Source organism: Lactuca sativa, chromosome 7 (genome assembly GCF_002870075.4).
Source record: "Lactuca sativa cultivar Salinas chromosome 7, Lsat_Salinas_v11, whole genome shotgun sequence".
Classification (NCBI taxonomy): domain Eukaryota; kingdom Viridiplantae; phylum Streptophyta; class Magnoliopsida; order Asterales; family Asteraceae; genus Lactuca; species Lactuca sativa.
In genome coordinates, this window is record NC_056629.2 from 57,195,937 (window position 1) to 57,207,410 (window position 11,474).

Consider the following 11,474-nt stretch of genomic DNA (forward strand, 5'->3'; position numbering starts at 1 on the left):
CTGCAATCGTAGCTTTCCAAAGCCTCTGTCAACTCTGATCATATCAAATACGCGTGTCCTTAGATAAGGGATCATATATTCCTCCATTCTAGATATCATATGAGATATGATTTCAAATCATTCTCTTTGTACTATATCTCGATTCTCGATTTATGACGACTGACTAATTGAACAAATCAAATTAGCCCTAGCCCGGCCGAGCATTTACGTTTGTCATCATTAAACCATCGAGGGGCCCAAAGATATCGCTTTTATCCTACTTTGAATAAAAGGAACGGATAAACTTTGATACAATGCTCGCTTGCACTCACGCACCGAATCACACACAACAATATGTTTTATAACACCAAGTTACTGGTGCGTTTACATATTATCAATGTGCAACCGATTTGCAAGATACAACTCACACATCTCGGTTTCAAGAATATAAGATGTTATCGTCTCACTAATCACTCGTGATACAATTCATGAAGTGATCCAAGTGAGCGTGGGTTTAATCCAATGCTCAAATCATATTCGTAAGCACTCATGAACGTTGCAACAAACATTTGCTTATGTCTAATACTTTTCTAGACAATCCACACACCAATTCACGACAGTCTTCATTCATATCACTTCCAACATATGAACGACTGTGGCCCGTTCGAATAATTTGATTATTCTTAATAAGCTCAATTATTCTGGAAGTCAAAACATGCAAATGTGAAACACAAGAATAATACTAATCCCATATGGCCTCAAACCTTTGAGTATAAATAAAACGCCTTTTATTTATCACCATATTGATTACTCATTATTTGTCGTTTCGGGTAATCAACTTCTTACTTGAATTCCAATACTTGTCCCATGCTCCTAGCATGCACACAATGTTTACCTATGGTTCTTACTCTGTGAAATAGATCACATTGAACACATTTCCAATCCTTCTCATTTCACAACTCCAAATCCGTTTTTTCATAAGTCAAAGAATATCAAATTCTTGCTACTTATAGAATATGATAGATTCTAACATTCTATGCAACTATCCTTTCATAATGTCACTGCACCAAAGTCACAAAGACTATTGCCAATGATATTACAAAGTCCTCTATCGGAGATTGTTACACGACAATTCCATAGACGTGATGTCTCTCACTCAAAGTACATTCTTTGAACATCCTTTTGCATAGAAGTTTCTAATCTAGTCATAGATTTCTCAATATTCAATTCCCAATATGGACACACTTCCATATGTTCCATATGACAACTCATTCTTAATAGAATCTTATCTATTCGTAATGATGTCGATACGGTCCATCCAATATGGAAACATTTCCATATTTTCCAATACTATACTTCCAACTACTCACAAGCGACCAATCCTCGTCGAACTTTGGGTTGTCCTTTGATAGTTGTTTAATTGTTTTAGTCAAAACCAATTCTAGTCCCTTTTCCCTCTAAATGCGCTCGACATTTGGAAAATTTTAGAATGGTCAAACATTAAAGCATTTGCAATCGATCCTATACCCGAAGCGTATGGGACACGACGCATAATGTTTTATTTGCTATGTTCTCAACCATCGAATAGTGAAGAGGGATACCGTAATCATAATCGAAATTTTAAGAACACACTTTGTACCTTTGACTAATTTTTATTAACATTTATCAACCTAAACCTTTAGATTTGAAATGAAGCATAATATTCTCTCCCTTAATTATAGCAAAACAACTCTTCAACTATTGCGACTTTGCAAAGTATGACTCTTGTTTTCTATAATTAATATTGTTAACCTTGCAATACTTTCCTTAATAATCATACAATCATAACTTTTATGCTCCCACTATCTTGATAATTATTATAAAACATAACACTTATGCTCCCACTAGCTTCGACATGTATTCATAAACATCTTAACTTTCAGAAAAACAATACTTATTGAATTTCTTAAGTTCATGTTTCTAATACTTAGTGCTTTGATAATCTTTTATCAAGGCTTCTTGAACTTATACACCTTTGCCTTCGATAGTTCATATGTGTGTCTAAACACTTACGACTAATTGCCAAACCTCACAATTCAAATTATGGAAAGGGATGCTGTAACCATAATTGAATTCGAGAATGCAATTTTACAATCACTATCTTCTTAAAATCTGTCTTAGTGAAAGCATTTCCTCACAATCATTTTCATGAAGGAGGAAATCTTATGACACTTAGATTTAAACAGTGTATTTGTTCCTATCCATGTGAATTTGTCAAACCAAAGTTTATGACAAATTCAAACTCTTATGGATCGAACTTTCTTAATCTTGATTTCTTGCCTTATGGTAGCACAGCTGCCCACCATGTCTTCCAAGTAGTTAAGCAGCTCACCCTTTCCTATCAATGTACCTTTCATTGATTAAGGTGCTTTGCCTTTTATGCGTTCAAAATGAGAACTCATAGAACTCTCATGCATAATTAACTCGATTGGATTGGCACAGAATCAAAATAATGTCAACACGATAGGTTGTAAACCTCAACTCGTGTGCTAGTGATGATCGATAATGTTTATTTGATTTGTTCTTGAAACCTTTCAAGACCATTAAGACTCCCACTGACTCCTTGACATATAAGATTCTCTTGTCAACAACCATTTCTTGACAAACAAATATTCAAGAGTTAGTGTAGCTTTTATCAACACTTCATAAATTGGTCCTAGTTGGTCTTTGTCTTATCCAAGACATCACAACTTTCCACATTTAATGAAAGTTACAAACCTTCTTAATACCTTTCACTCAATGTCACAATCTTAACTTTAAGACTTGTTATTGGAACGAAGTATGATTGACTTATTGATTTAACCATTTCTTCAATTCTTGATTCCTCTTCTTAGACATACAATTGTACTAAGACTCACTTAGAGGATCAATTGAGATATGGTTCTTAATCATTAAGACCTATCATAAAGCATAAAAGGTACTCTCCCATCTTCTTAGAATGGAGAAACTTTTATCTTTCTGCCTACTTGATTCTTCTTATTCGTTCTGTTATTGATCTAAACCCTTTAATCAATTCAGAATTACATCTAATCTTGTAAGTATAATCATATTTACTAAACCTTTAGTAAATCATGACGAATATCTTTGTTACTCTTATGGTGGACTTGATTAACACACATCTTTGTGTACTCGATCTCCTAGTCCTTCACTTGACTCTTTGTCAACGAATTAGTCTAATTTCCAAATACGAAATTTCTCATTCATCGTGCAATCAAGTTGCATGATTCCAAGTTTCTGTCCAATTGAAACTTGGGCGATGAGAAACTCTCCCTATTTGGTAAATTCTCGACTTTCCATAAGTAACATAATAAGAACCAAATCCATTATTGCTAATAATAGAACCATTTTAACATCAATTTTTCATACACGCCATTGTAAGGATAAATAAATAAAATTTAAAATCAAAATTTTATTTTATTGCGGAAAAATTTTGTCCTTACAATGCACCTCATTTGAAAACTTATGCTAATACATCTTTCTTAGCAATCTAATTCTAACTCTAAGTAGTAGCTCAAGAATCTAATCTTCGAGAAATGCGATCGAAATCCATTCCTTTACGGTTAGATTTTGCTCACTTCTTCCCTTAAGCTCCCTTTCTTTTCTTCGATCCTACAAAACATCAATTGTAATCTTATTACATTATGTATTAAGAATCTAGAATAGAAGCTTAAAAGAGTTAGTAAATGGATTTTACCTATATTAGAGCCATACGTTTCGACTCTCCCATCTCTTAGATCTCTTAGGTAAATGGGGTTGCTTCGTCTCCAATGCCCCTTCTCTTGGCAATAAAAGCAAATTGACTCTTTTGGAACAGCACATGGAACTACTTCAGACACTGCCTTTCTCTTATGATCAAACTTTTCGATCATAGCATGTCTTTCGTTGCCATTGTCTATATCCATAGAGGTCTCGAAGGTAGATTCACCAATCAACTTTGCTTTTCTATTGCGCCAAATCATTGCTGATTCAGCAACAATAAGCATGTATGTGAGATCTATAAGGGTCACGTCGTAGTTCATCATATAGTACTCTCTTACGAACTCACTATATGAGTTAGGAAGTGACTGAAGAACCCAATCAACAGCTATTTCCTCACAAACAATGGATCCCAACATTCTTAGTCTATCAATGTGCGACTTCATCCCTAGGACGTGTGCACACACCGACTTTCCTTCTTTATGTTTACTTGCCAAAAGGGCTTGAGTAATTTTGAACTTTTTCAAGCCTTTGAACTTGTGGATTAGGGAGAATAATTGGAGGAGGAGGAAGTGAAGCATGATCTCTTGTTCCTCGATCGAATCGTGGAATATCATCTTCATGTGGAATGCTTGTTCCACGGGATTTGGGAAGACCATAGTTGTCGAACTTTGACGTCTACAAAACGGGAGAAAACGAATTCAAGTTAGTTGATTGATAGAGTCCTTAGTAGATCACCCAAATGAAATACTAAGTCTAGGACCCAGCACAATACGCTACAACCTAGAAAAGGGATGCCGTAATCTAGTTGCAGAATATTTGAAGGTAAGTGAATGACGATTCACTAATTTCCACCATGAAAAACGAAAAGAAATTTAAGTTTTAAATCTATGAAAACTCCTAGATCCTTTGAGATACATTGAACTTTCAATGGCATGTTTATATCTCGATATGCCCCTCTTGTTTGTGACTGGGATGCCGAGGATCACAAAGCGGGTGTGAATAACCATGCAAACTACATGGTGCCCTCACATGTTACAGTCACCTATTCGATGTGCCGGTAAACCACACACGCTCCACCGAACTATGACAAACATTGAGTCACCCTTTGCTACCTTTGCTTAGACCCATTTAGTGTGCCGGTTAACCACACACGCTCCACTAATGTCTTCGCAAGGGCACAAAGTGTAATTTCATGGAATTGCATCAATTCATTTTTGCCTAAGTAACTAAGATTGGGAATTTTATGAAAACATTTAGTTACTTTTATATTTCATTATACTTATAATGGAAGGTTTTGTCCTATCCTACCCGTTCGGCTAACGACCCTCCACTAGTCAAGAGTGCGGTGGGTAAGAGTGGATACCCATTCAATCACCATTTTATAGGCAATTTCCTTAAACACCCCTTATAGACCAGCTTCGTGAATGAGGCCTACCAACGGTAAGACTGACTTTTACTCATACATATATATAATGTTAGACTTTTAATGTTATATATAGTATAGGGTGTATTTTATACTTTTAAAATACTAGGTGGTCTAATTTAACAATTATACTTTTAATTCAATTAAATTGATAACCTAAACTTTTATGGATTTATTAAACCTCTTTTAATTATACACCTTAATTAATTAATAAAACCATAAGGGTGTGATTTGAACCTTTTCAAAACTATACTAGAGTTTTAGAATTTAACATTCCTAGTTAAAATTTTAATCAACTTTTAAATTCCAAAACTTGAGGGCAAGTTTTGAAACATTTCAACACATTAGGGTTTAGAATTTAAATGTGCATTAAACTATTTAATCAAAATTTAAATTCCAAAACTTGAGGGCAAGTTTCGAAACCTTTTTCAAAACATTAGGGTTTCAACTATTTAAATTTCAAAACAACAAAACTTTTGGGGTTCAAATTTAAACTATAAAACCTAAAGGGCCAAATATGAAACTTTTCACAACAACAAGGATCAAATAACAAATAATTCAAATTAACATTTAATCACATAATTATCCATATTTGATGATTTCTTGCAAAATAATTTATCAATTTACTTAAAATAATTAATCAATTATCTTATAAGGAAACAATTATCTTATTAATTGATAAATATCTTCAATTAGATTAAAAATATAGTCAAATATATCATATAATCGGATTAATATTAATCTAACATGATAAGGTAATTATCCCAATTCAAAAAGCAGCAAGAAATCCCGAGATAAACACTGTCTGACGCACCGACTCGCCGAGTCACCCTCTGGAACTCGCCGAGTCCAAGAGTGACTCGCCCAGTCAGGTCGAACAGTGAGGCCAAAACACGATTTTCAGTTACATCAAGCATCAATACAATAAAAACCAACCAGGGCTCTGATACCACTGATGGGTTTTGGTCATAAGACATCCTATGTGCTCATACAAACCCTAATGCTTGGATCTAGGTTTCTCTATTGTACATGCTTTGAATCCAAGACTATAAACCCTAATTCTAGCATGTGGAAATCAATATTAACATATAATTAGGTTTAAGATATTACCTTGATTGTTATGTAGTAATAACAATCCCAATTCCTCCTTGAATTGACTTTGGAAGGCTTAGAGTCACAAGTGTCACTCCTCTAATGGCTTACAAACACCAAGAGCAAATGGAGAAGGTATAAAGAGAGAGGAGGGAGGTTAGAATTCGTCCTTGAGACCTCTTGGGAAGGGCTAGATGAATTCCTAAGCCCTAGGGGGTTTATATAGGTGTAAAGATTAGGGTTTTAGTCCTTATCCTTATCTAGTTTCTTGCCCACCAAGCAACCATAAGATAAGTCTTAGAAACCCTTATCCTAGTCGACTTCTAAGAGATTTACACCTCAAATTCGTTCACCATATATATAAGATAATCCTTACCTTATTTTGTAACTATCACATAATTACAATTCAGCCCCTCTAGTTTAATTAATTACACTTGATCACAAAATTAATTCTTAATTAATTATTGACCAATATTAATTAAACAAATATGATTTCTCCTTTAATATATTATTCTTATAACATATTAATAAATCATAATAACCTCTCTCTCTATTTATTTCTCCAATCAAGTTGCTTTGGTGAAGGCAACCCAAAAGGACCATGCACCATCGGGTCAAGTACATACCAAAATAGTTATGGACTTAGACACTAATCCAACAGAAGGACCCCATTGTGGTGAGATGATGGATCGTAGAAATTGGGTCTGCGCAGGTGATGAGCTTCTACCCTGAGGGGTCGAAGGTCAAATTTGCTGCTGGTTGTTTGAGAGAGAGGGCGAGAGACTGGTGGGAGGCAGTCAGTGACATGTTCGGATCCCCAGCCATTGAGGCTATGACCTAGTCGGACTTTGTGACCAGATTTTGAGCCGAGTTTGCGCCAGCTGTGGAGATTCAGCAGTTAGCCAGGGAGTTCTTGGATATACGACACACTACTGAATCAGTGGCAGAGATCACCGCCAAGTTCAGGGAGAGGGCCTTACAGGTGCCTCAACACGCGGGTGATGAGGAGATGAAGAAAACCCAGTACCATGACATGTTGAGAGCTCACATTTAGAAATATCTCAGCTACTCGGCGTACTCGACTTTGGATGACATGATAACGAGGGTGAGGGAGAGAGAGATTGATATAGAGCACATCAGGAAGAGGAAGACAGAGACTGGGCAGACGACTGGGGTTTCTGGGAAGAAACCCAAGGGATTCGACACTTGGTCGAAGGGCCATCAGGGCCGGAGCCGCTATGGGAAATTCGACAAGTCTCATGAGGGGGTATGCAGATTAGGGGGATCGGGCTGCTATAAGTGCGGCAAGCTTGGGCACTTTGGCAGGGATTGTACTGCCCCTACCCCCAACCATCAGACATCAGACCTGATCTGCTTTCACTTCAATAAGAAGAAACATAAAAAGGCCAACTGCCCAAGATTGAAATCAGGAGCGCCAATGGTGGCACGAACTCTAGGGACCCTGCGGATCATGGATGGCCGACATGGCAAGACAGATGCTCCAGTGGTGAGGAGTCGAGCCTTCCAGTTGACCGCCAAGGAGGTGCGTGCCACACCGGATGTGGTGACGGGTATGTTTTCTTCTCCCTAACTCTTATTACATGTCAGTTTTGATATTTATATTTTTTTTAGGATCGTTTCATCTGAACGGCATCCCAGTACAGGTGTTATTTGACTTGGGAGCTACCGATCATTCGTATATCTTACAATCAACAAGAGGTTTGTTGAGTCTTCAGGCATGTTGGAATGTCCTCTAGAGGTCGAGATTTTCGTCGACCGATCTGTACAGGCATCAGAGGTTTACAGAGATTGTGTATAGAGCATGTATGACGAGCATTATCTCATGGATTTGGTTCCCATTCCTCTGTGTGGGAACAAGGTCATTATAGGCATGGATTGGTTGTGCCATAGTGGGATAGTGATCGACTGTGAGCAACAGTTGGTTCATGCCAGGACCCGAAGTGGGGGAGAGTTGGTGATTCAGGGCGAGAGGTTGCGGCGTGGGCTAACTATGTGTTCAGTAGCAAGGGCTAGACACTGTCTTCCGGAAGGTTGTGTAGGTTATGTCGCCTACGTTATGGATACCTAGGAGGTGGCTAAGGCGACCGTGAGTGATGTGCAATTGTGAGGGAGTGTCTAGATGTGTTCCTGGAGGAGTTGCCTGGGATACCTTCAGAGAGACAGTTGGAGTTTAGGATTGACCTAGTTTCGGGTGCGGCTCCGATAGCTAAGGCACCATATCGGTTGGCTCCTCCCGAGATGCAGGAGTTGTCTACACAGCTGAAGGAGCTGTTAGACAAGAGATTTATTAGGCCGAGTAGTTCGCCTTAGGGAGCCCCGATCCTATTTGTGAAGAAGAAAGATGGGTCACATCGGATGTGTATAGATTACCAGGAGCTAAACAAGGTAACGGTGAAGAACCGTTACCCACTCCCGATGATTGACGATCTCTTTGACCAGCTTCAGGGGGAATCTTGGTTTTCAAAGATAGATTTGCATTCAGGCTATCGCCAGATACGAGTCAGAGATGAGGATGTACATAAGACTATTTTCCGGACACGCTATGGCCACTATAAGTTTGTGGTGATGCCCTTTGGGCTCACCGATACCCTTGCCGCGTTCATGGACCTCACGAACCGCGTATTTAGACCGATGTTGGATCGGTCTGTGATAGTCTTTATTGATGACATCTTGGTTTACTCCAAGATGCAGGAGCAGCATGAGGATAACTTGCGAGAGGTGTTGGATACCCTAAGGAGGAAAAGATTGTATGCCAATTTTCTTAGTGCGAGTTCTGGTTGCACGAGATGCAGTTTCTGGGGCACCTTGTCAACGAGAACGGTATTCTGGTCGACCCGGCCTAAGTGGATGCCATGATGAGATGGGAGATTCCATAGTCTCCACATGTGATTCAAAGTTTCCTCGGGCTAGTAGGCTATTATCGGAGATTCATTCAAAATTTCTCCAACATAGCGGTACCCCTAACCCAGCTGATGAAGAAGGACGTTTTCTTTCACTAGGGCCCTGAGCATCAGGCATCAATCAAGACTTTGAGGCAGAGGTTGTGCGAGGCACCGATCTTAGCCCTACCAGAGGGCGTTTCGGAGTTTGTTGTGTACTGTGATGTGTCCATTTCGGGTTTGGGCGCAGTGTTGATGCAGAACGGGCATGGCATTGTCTACGCCTTGAGGCAACTGAAGCCTTACGAGGCGAATTACCCGATGCACGACCTGGAGTTGGGGGCGGTTGTTTACGCCCTCAAGATTTGGTGACACTACCTGTATGGGGTCCATTGTACCATTTACATGGACCATAACAGCCTGAGGTATCTGATGGACCGGCCAAATATGAACATGAGATAGCGGCGATGGTTAGACGTGGTGAAGGATTACGACTGTGAGATCCTCTACCACCTGGGGAAGGCCAATGTTGTGTCGTTGCTCTTAGCTGCAAGGCATTCACAGTCATGATCAGAGATATCTGCCTGAGGATCACAATAGTGACTCTACTTTTGGAGCGGATCCGGGAGGCCCAGCATGAGGCTATGAAGGAGAAAGATCGGAAGAGTGAGCCTCATGTGGGTCAGATTTCCTCCTTCGACTATGATAGCCGCAGGCTGTTGACCCTCCATCACAGAGTATGGGTTATGTATGCAGGTGGTGTGTGCCATATCCTGATGGAGGAGACGCACAAGTGCAAATTTTCCATCCATCCCGGGGCAACAAAGATGTATAGAGATCTTCGTCCTGATTACTGATGGCGCTGAATGAAGCGGGATGTAGCCTAGTATGATGAGAGGTGCTTGACCTATAGTAAGGTCAAGGCCGAGCACTAGAGACCTCACGGCAAGACGCAACTGTTGGATATCCATGTGTGGAAATGGGAGGATATTATTATGGATTTCATCACAAAGCTTCCCAGGACCGCACGGGGAGTGGATTCGATTTGGGTCATCGTGGATAGGTTGACCAAGAGTACCCATTTCATTCCGATCCAAGAGAGCATTTTGGCTGTAACAACCCGTTGTTCAAGTTAATAAAAGTCTAGACTACAACCATGTACAAGTAAATTCACACCGTAACAGTGATGCAATTCGAACTTTGAATACCAAGGATATATGCTTATATAAGTTCATATGTTAACTTATAAGTATAAAGTGAAAAACATGCTGATTTATGTTAGTATAAATCAATAAAATTCAATAAAGATTCACACTAGATTAAACCAAGCTTGCACTAGTTCAAACAAAGGCGTATACTTAACTTAATATATGATAATTCAAGGTACAAAAGTATTTTTTGGTTTTGGTAATCTAGTCCCAAAACCAAACCGAAAACACCTTTTCCCTTTAACTCAAAACCGCAAACCTCTTATCCATTGACCTTAGGACCGAAATCAAGAGAGATTTCGGTCATATAGGACCAAAAACAAAAGGTTTAAGGCCTATTAAGGCCAAAAACCTCTTATATATATATATATATATATATATATATATATATATATATATATATATATATATATATATATATATGTTTTCAACTATCAACCTAGCTCATTTCTAACTTTCTAGGCGACAAACACTTCCCATTTGCTCTCAAGTATCATCCAAAAACCTTTCCAAACTTTAAGGGCTTTACCAAGAATCTTCAAATCTTCAACCGCAATCATCATTCCACCTTCAAATCTTCATAAGTACCTCAGTAACATTCATATTATCCTTCATATCTTCAAGTTTCCGTCAAGAACACCAAACACATCTTCAAATATTCATATTTCATCCAAGAACATCAAGAACAACTCCAAATAAATATTGATAAATTTTGTAAGTATTTCTTACATAATTTAGTGTTGTCTAACACTTTAATTTAATTTATTTAAATTAATATCCTATTAATTTAAATACGAAATCGTCTATAATTATTATTAGGAGATGGCTACGCACACGGGTTCTAACCCAAGGATCACAGCTACCACTTTGTATCCAAACGAGAACTCGCATTCGAGGTGAGTTTATACCCCTATGTTTTCACTATTTTTCCATGTTTTTAAGGGAGGGGGGGGGGGAGAATACAAGTATAATACAATTAAATTTTGTGTTAACATCCAAAGGTTTTCTAACTAGTTCAGACATTTCAAATTATTTCAACTGTTTTCAACTATTGTTTTTACCAAAACATAATATATATATATATATATATATATATATATATATATATATATATATATATATATATATATATAT